This window comes from Vitis vinifera, chromosome 2 (genome assembly GCF_030704535.1).
Source record: "Vitis vinifera cultivar Pinot Noir 40024 chromosome 2, ASM3070453v1".
Taxonomy (NCBI): domain Eukaryota; kingdom Viridiplantae; phylum Streptophyta; class Magnoliopsida; order Vitales; family Vitaceae; genus Vitis; species Vitis vinifera.
Window position 1 is genome coordinate 19,053,812 of NC_081806.1, and position 13,549 is coordinate 19,067,360.

The window sequence follows — 13,549 nt, forward strand, 5'->3', positions numbered from 1 at the left end:
TTTAAAGACATGTGCTAAAAGGGCAAAATTGAGGGTCTACACACCTCCTATGTGTAATGAACCTATTTAAACAATATGCAAGCCATATGATGTCCCAAAAAATTTTAAAAACTCCAAAGAAGTGGAGAATTGGGAGAGTACGAACAATGTGAGGATTCCTCACATTCTTCGTACCCTTGTGAATTTTTAACTATTTTTGGATTTGGATTTTTTCGGAAATCATTTCACCACCTTGCAAGTGTAACGAACCTATTTAAACAACATCCAAGCCATATGATGTTTCAAAAAATTTTAAAAACTCCAAAGAAGTGGAGAATTGGGAGGGTACGAACAATGTGAGGATTCCTCACATTCTTCGTACCCTTGTGAATTTTTGAGTATTTTTGGATTTGGTTTTTTTCAGAAATCATTTGACCACCTTCCAAGTGTAACGAACTTATTTAAACAACATCCAAACCATATGATGTCCCAAAAAAATTTTAAAAACTCCAAAGAAATGGAGAATTGGGAGGGTACGAAGAATGTGAGGAATCCTCACACTCTTCGTACTCTGCTGAATTTTTTAGTATTTTTGGATTTCAATTTTTCCGGAAATCGTTTCACCACCTCCTAAGTATAATGAACCTATTTAAACAATATCCAAGCCATATGATGTCCCAAAAAATTTTAAAAACTCCAAAGAAGTGGAGAATTGGGAGGGTACGAACAATGTGTGGATTCCTCACATTCTTGGTACCCTTGTGAATTTTTTAGTATTTTTGGATTTGGATTTTTTCATAAATCATTTCACCACCTTCCAAGTGTAACGAACCTATTTAAACAACATCCAAACCATATGATATCCCAAAAAATTTTAAAAACTCTAAAGAAGTGGAGAATTGGGAGGGTACGAACAATCTGAGGATTCCTCACATTCTTCGTACTCTGCTGAATTTTTTAGTATTTTTGGATATCAATTTTTCCGGAAATCGTTTCACCACCTCCTAAGTATAATGAACCTATTTAAACAATATCCAAGTCATATGATGTCCCAAAAAATTTTAAAAACTCCAAAGAAGTGGAGAATTGGGAGGGTACGAACAATGTGTGGATTCCTCACATTCTTGGTACCCTTGTGAATTTTTTATTATTTTTGGATTTGGATTTTTTCAGAAATCATTTCACCACCTTCCAAGTGTAACGAACCTATTTAAACAACATCCAAACCATATGATGTCCCAAAAAAATTTTAAAAACTCCAAAGAAGTGGAGAATTGGGAGGGTACGATGAATGTGAGGATTCCTCACATTCTTCGTACTCTGCTGAATTTTTTAGTATTTTTGGATTTCAATTTTTCCGGAAATCGTTTCACCACCTCCTAAGTATAATGAACCTATTTAAACAATATCCAAGCCATATGATGTCCCAAAAATTTTTAAAAACACCAAAGAAGTGGAGAATTGGGAGGGTACGAAGAATGTGAGGAATCCTCACACTCTTCGTACTCTGCTGAATTTTTGAGTATTTTTGGATTTGGATTTTTCCGGAAATCAGTTGACCACCTTCCAAGTGTAACTAACCTATTTAAACAACATCCAAGCCATATGATGTTTCAAAAAACTTTAAAAACTCCAAAGAAGTGGAGAATTGGGAGGGTACGAACAATGTGTGGATTCCTCACATTCTTGGTACCCTTGTGAATTTTTGAGTATTTCTGGATTTGGATGTTTTCAGAAATCATTTCACCACCTTCCAAGTGTAACGAACCTATTTAAACGACATCCAAACCATATGATATCCCAAAAAATTTTTAAAAACTCGAAAGAAGTGGAGAATTGGGAGGGTACGAACAATCTGAGGATTCCTCACATTCTTCGTACTCTGCTGAATTTTTTAGTATTTTTGGATATCAATTTTTCCGGAAATTGTTTCACCACCTCCTAAGTATAATGAACCTATTTAAACAATATCCAAGCCATATGATGTCCCAAAAAATTTTAAAAACTCCAAAGAAGTGGAGAATTGGGAGGGTACGAACAATGTGTGGATTCCTCACATTCTTGGTACCCTTGTGAATTTTTTAGTATTTTTGGATTTGGATTTTTTCATAAATCATTTCACCACCTTCCAAGTGTAACGAACCTATTTAAACAACATCCAAACCATATGATATCCCAAAAAAATTTTAAAAACTCTAAAGAAGTGGAGAATTGGGAGGGTACGAACAATATGAGGATTCCTCACATTCTTCGTACTCTGCTGAATTTTTTAGTATTTTTGGATATCAATTTTTCCGGAAATCGTTTCACCACCTCCTAAGTATAATGAACCTATTTAAACAATATCCAAGCCATATGATGTCCCAAAAAATTTTAAAAACTCCAAAGAAGTGGAGAATTGGGAGGGTACGAAGAATGTGAGGATTCCTCACACTCTTCCTACTCTGCTGAATTTTTTAGTATTTTTGGATTTCACTTTTTCCGGAAATCGTTTCACCACCTCCTAAGTATAATGAACCTATTTAAACAATATCCAAGTCATATGATGTCCCAAAAAATTTTAAAAACTCCAAAGAAGTGGAGAATTGGGAGGGTACGAACAATGTGTGGATTCCTCACATTCTTGGTACTCTTGTGAATTTTTTATTATTTTTGGATTTGGATTTTTTCAGAAATCATTTCACCACCTTCCAAGTGTAACGAACCTATTTAAACAACATCCAAATCATATGATCTCCCAAAAAAATTTTAAAAACTCTAAAGAAGTGGAGAATTGGGAGGGTACGAACAATCTGAGGATTCCTCACATTCTTCGTACTCTGCTGAATTTTTTAGTATTTTTGGATATCAATTTTTCTGGAAATCGTTTCACCACCTCCTAAGTATAATGAACCTATTTAAACAATATCCAAGCCATATGATGTCCCAAAAAATTTTAAAAACACCAAAGAAGTGGAGAATTGGGAGGGTACGAAGAATGTGAGGATTCCTCACACTCTTCGTACTCTGCTGAATTTTTTAGTATTTTTGGATTTCAATTTTTCCGGAAATCGTTTCACGACCTCCTAAGTATAATGAACCTATTTAAACAATATCCAAGCCATATGATGTCCCAAAAAATTTTAAAAACTCCAACGAAGTGGAGAATTGGGAGGGTACGAACAATGTGTGGATTCCTCACATTCTTGGTACCCTTGTGAATTTTTTAGTATTTTTGGATTTGGATGTTTTCAGAAATCATTTCACCACCTTCCAAGTGTAAGGAACCTATTTAAACAACATCCAAACCATATGATATCCCAAAAAAATTTTAAAAACTCTAAAGAAGTGGAGAATTGGGAGGGTACGAACAATCTGAGGATTCCTCACATTCTTCGTACTCTGCTGAATTTTTTAGTATTTTTGGATATCAATTTTTTCGGAAATTGTTTCACCACCTCCTAAGTATAATGAACCTATTTAAACAATATCCAAGCCATATGATGTCCCAAAAAATTTTAAAAACTCCAAAGAAGTGGAGAATTGGGAGGGTACGAACAATGTGTGGATTCCTCACATTCTTGGTACCCTTGTGAATTTTTTAGTATTTTTGGATTTGGATTATTTCAGAAATCATTTCACCACCTTCCAAGTGTAACGAACCTATTTAAACAACATTCAAACCATATGATATCCCAAAAAAATTTTAAAAAGTCTAAAGAAGTGGAGAATTGGGAGGGTACAAACAATCTGAGGATTCCTCACATTCTTCGTACTCTGCTGAATTTTTTAGTATTTTTGGATATCAATTTTTCCGGAAATCGTTTCACCACCTCCTAAGTATAATGAACCTATTTAAACAATATCCAAGCCATATAATGTCCCAAAAAATTTTAAAAACTCCAAAGAAGTGGAGAATTCGGAGGCTACGAAGAATGTGAGGATTCCTCACACTCTTCGTACTCTACTGAATTTTTTAGTATTTTTGGATTTCAATTTTTCCGGAAATCGTTTCACCACCTCCTAAGTATAATGAACCTATTTAAACAATATCCAAGTCATATGATGTCCCAAAAAATTTTAAAAACTCCAAAGAAGTGGAGAATTGGGAGGGTACGAACAATGTGTGGATTCCTCACATTCTTGGTACCCTTGTGAATTTTTTATTATTTTTGGATTTGGATTTTTTCAGAAATCATTTCACCACCTTCCAAGTGTAACGAACCTATTTAAACAACATCCAAATCATATGATCTCCCAAAAAAATTTTAAAAACTCTAAAGAAGTGGAGAATTGGGAGGGTACGAACAATGTGTGGATTCCTCACATTCTTGGTACCCTTGTGAATTTTTTAGTATTTTTGGATTTGGATTATTTCAGAAATCATTTCACCACCTTCCAAGTGTAACGAACCTATTTAAACAACATCCAAACCATATGATATCCCAAAAAAATTTTAAAAAGTCTAAAGAAGTGGAGAATTGGGAGGGTACAAACAATCTGAGGATTCCTCACATTCTTCGTACTCTGCTGAATTTTTTAGTATTTTTGGATATCAATTTTTCCGGAAATCGTTTCACCACCTCCTAAGTATAATGAACCTATTTAAACAATATCCAAGCCATATGATGTCCCAAAAAATTTTAAAAACTCCAAAGAAGTGGAGAATTCGGAGGCTACGAAGAATGTGAGGATTCCTCACACTCTTCGTACTCTACTGAATTTTTTAGTATTTTTGGATTTCAATTTTTCCGGAAATTGTTTCACCACCTCCTAAGTATAATGAACCTATTTAAACAATATCCAAGCCATATGATGTCCCAAAAAATTTTAAAAACTCCAAAGAAGTGGAGAATTGGGAGGGTACGAACAATGTGTGGATTCCTCACATTCTTGGTACCCTTGTGAATTTTTTAGTATTTTTGGATTTGGATTATTTCAGAAATCATTTCACCACCTTCCAAGTGTAACGAACCTATTTAAACAACATCCAAACCATATGATATCCCAAAAAAATTTTAAAAAATCTAAAGAAGTGGAGAATTGGGAGGGTACAAACAATCTGAGGATTCCTCACATTCTTCGTACTCTGCTGAATTTTTTAGTATTTTTGGATATCAATTTTTCCGGAAATCGTTTCACCACCTCCTAAGTATAATGAACCTATTTAAACAATATCCAAGCCATATGATGTCCCAAAAAATTTTAAAAACTCCAAAGAAGTGGAGAATTCGGAGGCTACGAAGAATGTGAGGATTCCTCACACTCTTCGTACTCTACTGAATTTTTTAGTATTTTTGGATTTCAATTTTTCCGGAAATCGTTTCACCACCTCCTAAGTATAATGAACCTATTTAAACAATATCCAAGCCATATGATGTCCCAAAAAATTTTAAAAACTCCAAAGAAGTGGAGAATTGGGAGGGTACGAACAATGTGTGGATTCCTCACATTCTTGGTACCCTTGTGAATTTTTTAGTATTTTTGGATTTGGATTTTTTCAGAAATCATTTCAGCACCTTCCAAGTGTAACGAACCTATTTAAACAACAACCAAACCATATGATATCCCAAAAAAATTTTAAAAACTCTAAAGAAGTGGAGAATTGGGAGGGTACGAACAATCTGAGGATTCCTCACATTCTTCGTACTCTGCTGAATTTTTTAGTATTTTTGGATATCAATTTTTCCGGAAATCGTTTCACCACCTCCTAAGTATAATGAACCTATTTAAACAATATCCAAGCCATATGATGTCCCAAAAAATTTTAAAAACTCCAAAGAAGTGGAGAATTGGGAGGGTACGAACAATGTGAGGATTCCTCACATTCTTCGTACCCTTGTTAATTTTTGAGTATTTTTGGATTTGGATTTTTTCAGAAATCATTTGACCACCTTCCAAGTGAAACAAACCTACTTAAACAACATCCAAACCATATGATGTTTCAAAAAATTTTAAAAACTCCAAAGAAGTGGAGAATTGGGAGGGTACGAACAATGTGAGGATTCCTCACATTCTTCGTACCCTTGTGAATTTTTGAGTATTTTTGGATTTGGTTTTTTTCAGAAATCATTTGACCACCTTCCAAGTGTAACGAACCTATTTAAACAACATCCAAACCATATGATGTCCCAAAAAAATTTTAAAAACTCCAAAGAAATGGAGAATTGGGAGGGTACGAAGAATGTGAGGAATCCTCACACTCTTCGTACTCTGCTGAATTTTTTAGTATTTTTGGATTTCAATTTTTCCGGAAATCGTTTCACCACCTCCTAAGTATAATGAACCTATTTAAACAATATCCAAGCCATATGATGTCCCAAAAATTTTTAAAAACTCCAACGAAGTGGAGAATTGGGAGGGTACGAACAATGTGTGGATTCCTCACATTCTTGGTGCCCTTGTGAATTTTTTAGTATTTTTGGATTTGGATGTTTTCAGAAATCATTTCACCACCTTCCAAGTGTACCGAACCTATTTAAACAACATCCAAACCATATGATATCCCAAAAAAATTTTAAAAACTCTAAAGAAGTGGAGAATTGGGAGGGTACGAACAATCTGAGGATTCCTCACATTCTTCGTACTCTGTTGAATTTTTTAGTATTTTTGGATTTCAATTTTTCCGGAAATCGTTTCACCACCTCCTAAGTATAATGAACCTATTTAAACAATATCCAAGCCATATGATGTCCCAAAAAATTTTAAAAACTCCAAAGAAGTGGAGAATTGGGAGGGTACGAACAATGTGTGGATTCCTCACATTCTTGGTACCCTTGTGAATTTTTGAGTATTTCTGGATTTGGATGTTTTCAGAAATCATTTGACTACCTTCCAAGTGTAACGAACCTATTTAAACAACATCCAAACAATATGATGTCCCAAAAAAATTTTAAAAACTCCAAAGAAATGGAGAATTGGGAGGGTACGAAGAATGTGAGGAATCCTCACACTCTTCGTACTCTGCTGAATTTTTTAGTATTTTTGGATTTCAATTTTTCCGGAAATCGTTTCACCACCTCCTAAGTATAATGAACCTATTTAAACAATATCCAAGCCATATGATGTCCCAAAAATTTTTAAAAACTCCAACGAAGTGGAGAATTGGGAGGGTACGAACAATGTGTGGATTCCTCACATTCTTGGTGCCCTTGTGAATTTTTTAGTATTTTTGGATTTGGATGTTTTCAGAAATCATTTCACCACCTTCCAAGTGTACCGATCCTATTTAAACAACATCCAAACCATATGATATCCCAAAAAAATTTTAAAAACTCTAAAGAAGTGGAGAATTGGGAGGGTACGAACAATCTGAGGATTCCTCACATTCATCGTACTCTGTTGAATTTTTTAGTATTTTTGGATTTCAATTTTTCCGGAAATCGTTTCACCACCTCCTAAGTATAATGAACCTATTTAAACAATATCCAAGCCATATGATGTCCCAAAAAATTTTAAAAACTCCAAAGAAGTGGAGAATTGGGAGGGTACGAACAATGTGTGGATTCCTCACATTCTTGGTACCCTTGTGAATTTTTGAGTATTTCTGGATTTGGATGTTTTCAGAAATCATTTCACCACCTTCCAAGTGTAACGAACCTATTTAAACAACATCCAAACCATATGATATCCCAAAAAATTTTTAAAAACTCGAAAGAAGTGGAGAATTGGGAGGGTACGAACAATCTGAGGATTCCTCACATTCTTCGTACTCTGTTGAATTTTTTAGTATTTTTGGATTTCAATTTTTCCGGAAATCGTTTCACCACCTCCTCAGTATAATGAACCTATTTAAACAATATCCAAGCCATATGATGTCCCAAAAAATTTTAAAAACTCCAAAGAAGTGGAGAATTGGGAGGGTACGAACAATGTGTGGATTCCTTACATTCTTGGTACCCTTGTGAATTTTTGAGTATTTCTGGATTTGGATGTTTTCAGAAATCATTTCACCACCTTCCAAGTGTAACGAACCTATTTAAACAACATCCAAACCATATGATATCCCAAAAAATTTTTAAAAACTCGAAAGAAGTGGAGAATTGGGAGGGTACGAACAATCTGAGGATTCCTCACATTCTTCGTACTCTGTTGAATTTTTTAGTATTTTTGGATTTCAATTTTTCCGGAAATCGTTTCACCACCTCCTCAGTATAATGAACCTATTTAAACAATATCCAAGCCATATGATGTCCCAAAAAATTTTAAAAACTCCAAAGAAGTGGAGAATTGGGAGGGTACGAACAATGTGTGGATTCCTCACATTCTTGGTACCCTTGTGAATTTTTTAGTATTTTTGGATTTGGATTTTTTCAGAAATCATTTCACCACCTTCCAAGTGTAACGAACCTATTTAAACAACATCCAAACCATATGATATCCCAAAAAAATTTTAAAAACTCTAAAGAAGGGGAGAATTGGGAGGGTACGAACAATCTGAGGATTCCTCACATTCTTCGTACTCTGCTGAATTTTTTAGTATTTTTGGATATCAATTTTTCCCGAAATCGTTTCACCACCTCCTAAGTATAATGAACCTATTTAAACAATATCCAAGCCATATGATGTCCCAAAAAATTTTAAAAACTCCAAAGAAGTGGAGAATTGGGAGGGTACGAAGAATGTGAGGATTCCTCACACTCTTCGTACTCTGTTGAATTTTTTAGTATTTTTGGATTTCAATTTTTCGGGAAATCGTTTCACCACCTCCTAAGTATAATGAACCTATTTAAACAATATCCAAGCCATATGATGTCCCAAAAAATTTTAAAAACTCCAACGAAGTGGAGAATTGGGAGGGTACGAACAATGTGTGGATTCCTCACATTCTTGGTACCCTTGTTAATTTTTTAGTATTTTTGGATTTGGATGTTTTCAGAAATCATTTCACCACCTTCCAAGTGTAACGAACCTATTTAAACAACATCCAAACCATATGATATCCCAAAAAAATTTTAAAAACTCGAAAGAAGTGGAGAATTGGGAGGGTACGAACAATCTGAGGATTCCTCACATTCTTCGTACTCTGTTGAATTTTTTAGTATTTTTGGATTTCAATTTTTCCGGAAATCGTTTCACCACCTCCTAAGTATAATGAACCTATTTAAACAATATCCAAGCCATATGATGTCCCAAAAAATTTTAAAAACTCCAAAGAAGTGGAGAATTGGGAGGGTACGAACAATGTGTGGATTCCTCACATTCTTGGTACCCTTGTGAATTTTTTAGTATTTTTGGATTTGGATTTTTTCAGAAATCATTTCACCACCTTCCAAGTGTAACAAACCTATTTAAACAACATCCAAACGATATGATATCCCAAAAAAATTTTAAAAACTCTAAAGAAGGAGAGAATTGGGAGGGTACGAACAATCTGAGGATTCCTCACATTCTTCGTACTCTGTTGAATTTTTTAGTATTTTTGGATATCAATTTTTCCCGAAATCGTTTCACCACCTCCTAAGTATAATGAACCTATTTAAACAATATCCAAGCCATATGATGTCCCAAAAAATTTTAAAAACTCCAAAGAAGTGGAGAATTGGGAAGGTACGAACAATGTGAGGATTCCTCACATTCTTCGTACCCTTGTTAATTTTTGAGTATTTTTGGATTTGGATTTTTTCAGAAATCATTTGACCACCTTCCAAGTGTAACAAACCTACTTAAACAACATCCAAACCATATGATGTCCCAAAAAAATTTTAAAAACTCCAAAGAAGTGGAGAATTGGGAGGGTACGAACAATGTGTGGATTCCTCACATTCTTGGTACACTTGTGAATTTTTTAGTATTTTTGGATTTGGATGTTTTCAGAAATCATTTCACCACCTTCTAAGTGTAACGAACCTATTTAAACAACATCCAAAGCATATGATATCCCAAAAAAATTTTAAAAACTCTAAAGAAGTGGAGAATTGGGAGGGTACGAACAATCTGAGGATTCCTCACATTCTTCGTACTCTGTTGAATTTTTTAGTATTTTTGGATTTCAATTTTTCCGGAAATCGTTTCACCACCTCCTAAGTATAATGAACCTATTTAAACAATATCCAAGCCATATGATGTCCCAAAAATTTTTAAAAACACCAAAGAAGTGGAGAATTGGGAGGGTACGAAGAATGTGAGGATTCCTCACACTCTTCGTACTCTGCTGAATTTTTTAGTATTTTTGGATTTCAATTTTTCCGGAAATCGTTTCACAACCTCCTAAGTATAATGAACCTATTTAAACAATATCCAAGCCATATGATGTCCCAAAAAATTTTAAAAACTCCAACGAAGTGGAGAATTGGGAGGGTACGAACAATGTGTGGATTCCTCACATTCTTGGTACCCTTGTGAATTTTTTAGTATTTTTGGATTTGGATGTTTTCAGAAATCATTTCACCACCTTCCAAGTGTAAGGAACCTATTTAAACAACATCCAAACCATATGATATCCCAAAAAAATTTTAAAAACTCTAAAGAAGTGGAGAATTGGGAGGGTACGAACAATCTGAGGATTCCTCACATTCTTCGTACTCTGCTGAATTTTTTAGTATTTTTGGATATCAATTTTTCCGGAAATTGTTTCACCACCTCCTAAGTATAATGAACCTATTTAAACAATATCCAAGCCATATGATGTCCCAAAAAATTTTAAAAACTCCAAAGAAGTGGAGAATTCGGAGGCTACGAAGAATGTGAGGATTCCTCACACTCTTCGTACTCTGCTGAATTTTTTAGTATTTTTGGATTTCAATTTTTCCGGAAATCGTTTCACCACCTCCTAAGTATAATGAACTTATTTAAACAATATCCAAGCCATATGATGTCCCAAAAAATTTTAAAAACTCCAAAGAAGTGGAGAATTGGGAGGGTACGAACAATGTGTGGATTCCTCACATTCTTGGTACCCTTGTGAATTTTTTAGTATTTTTGGATTTGGATTATTTCAGAAATCATTTCACCACCTTCCAAGTGTAACGAACCTATTTAAACAACATCCAAACCATATGATATCCCAAAAAAATTTTAAAAACTCTAAAGAAGTGGAGAATTGGGAGGGTACAAACAATCTGAGGATTCCTCACATTCTTCGTACTCTGCTGAATTTTTTAGTATTTTTGGATATCAATTTTTCCGGAAATCGTTTCACCACCTCCTAAGTATAATGAACCTGTTTAAACAATATCCAAGCCATATGATGTCCCAAAAAATTTTAAAAACTCCAAAGAAGTGGAGAATTCGGAGGCTACGAAGAATGTGAGGATTCCTCACACTCTTCGTACTCTGCTGAATTTTTTAGTATTTTTGGATTTCAATTTTTCCGGAAATCGTTTCACCACCTCCTAAGTATAATGAACCTATTTAAACAATATCCAAGCCATATGATGTCCCAAAAAATTTTAAAAACTCCAAAGAAGTGGAGAATTGGGAGGGTACGAACAATGTGTGGATTCCTCACATTCTTGGTACCCTTGTGAATTTTTTAGTATTTTTGGATTTGGATTTTTTCAGAAATCATTTCACCACCTTCCAAGTGTAACGAACCTATTTAAACAACATCCAAACCATATGATATCCCAAAAAAATTTTAAAAACTCTAAAGAAGGGGAGAATTGGGAGGGTACGAACAATCTGAGGATTCCTCACATTCTTCGTACTCTGCTGAATTTTTTAGTATTTTTGGATATCAATTTTTCCCGAAATCGTTTCACCACCTCCTAAGTATAATGAACCTATTTAAACAATATCCAAGCCATATGATGTCCCAAAAAATTTTAAAAACTCCAAAGAAGTGGAGAATTGGGAGGGTACGAAGAATGTGAGGATTCCTCACACTCTTCGTACTCTGTTGAATTTTTTAGTATTTTTGGATTTCAATTTTTCCGGAAATCGTTTCACCACCTCCTAAGTATAATGAACCTATTTAAACAATATCCAAGCCATATGATGTCCCAAAAATTTTTAAAAACACCAAAGAAGTGGAGAATTGGGAGGGTACGAAGAATGTGAGGATTCCTCACACTCTTCGTACTCTGCTGAATTTTTTAGTATTTTTGGATTTCAATTTTTCCGGAAATCGTTTCACGACCTCCTAAGTATAATGAACCTATTTAAACAATATCCAAGCCATATGATGTCCCAAAAAATTTTAAAAACTCCAACGAAGTGGAGAATTGGGAGGGTACGAACAATGTGTGGATTCCTCACATTCTTGGTACCCTTGTGAATTTTTTAGTATTTTTGGATTTGGATGTTTTCAGAAATCATTTCACCACCTTCCAAGTGTAAGGAACCTATTTAAACAACATCCAAACCATATGATATCCCAAAAAAATTTTAAAAACTCTAAAGAAGTGGAGAATTGGGAGGGTACGAACAATCTGAGGATTCCTCACATTCTTCGTACTCTGCTGAATTTTTTAGTATTTTTGGATATCAATTTTTCCGGAAATTGTTTCACCACCTCCTAAGTATAATGAACCTATTTAAACAATATCCAAGCCATATGATGTCCCAAAAAATTTTAAAAACTCCAAAGAAGTGGAGAATTCGGAGGCTACGAAGAATGTGAGGATTCCTCACACTCTTCGTACTCTGCTGAATTTTTTAGTATTTTTGGATTTCAATTTTTCCGGAAATCGTTTCACCACCTCCTAAGTATAATGAACTTATTTAAACAATATCCAAGCCATATGATGTCCCAAAAAATTTTAAAAACTCCAAAGAAGTGGAGAATTGGGAGGGTACGAACAATGTGTGGATTCCTCACATTCTTGGTACCCTTGTGAATTTTTTAGTATTTTTGGATTTGGATTATTTCAGAAATCATTTCACCACCTTCCAAGTGTAACGAACCTATTTAAACAACATCCAAACCATATGATATCCCAAAAAAATTTTAAAAACTCTAAAGAAGTGGAGAATTGGGAGGGTACAAACAATCTGAGGATTCCTCACATTCTTCGTACTCTGCTGAATTTTTTAGTATTTTTGGATATCAATTTTTCCGGAAATCGTTTCACCACCTCCTAAGTATAATGAACCTGTTTAAACAATATCCAAGCCATATGATGTCCCAAAAAATTTTAAAAACTCCAAAGAAGTGGAGAATTCGGAGGCTACGAAGAATGTGAGGATTCCTCACACTCTTCGTACTCTGTTGAATTTTTTAGTATTTTTGGATTTCAATTTTTCCGGAAATCGTTTCACCACCTCCTCAGTATAATGAACCTATTTAAACAATATCCAAGCCATATGATGTCCCAAAAAATTTTAAAAACTCCAAAGAAGTGGAGAATTGGGAGGGTACGAACAATGTGTGGATTCCTCACATTCTTGGTACCCTTGTGAATTTTTTAGTATTTTTGGATTTGGATTTTTTCAGAAATCATTTCACCACCTTCCAAGTGTAACGAACCTATTTAAACAACATCCAAACCATATGATATCCCAAAAAAATTTTAAAAACTCTAAAGAAGGGGAGAATTGGGAGGGTACGAACAATCTGAGGATTCCTCACATTCTTCGTACTCTGCTGAATTTTTTAGTATTTTTGGATATCAATTTTTCCCGAAATCGTTTCACCACCTCCTAAGTATAA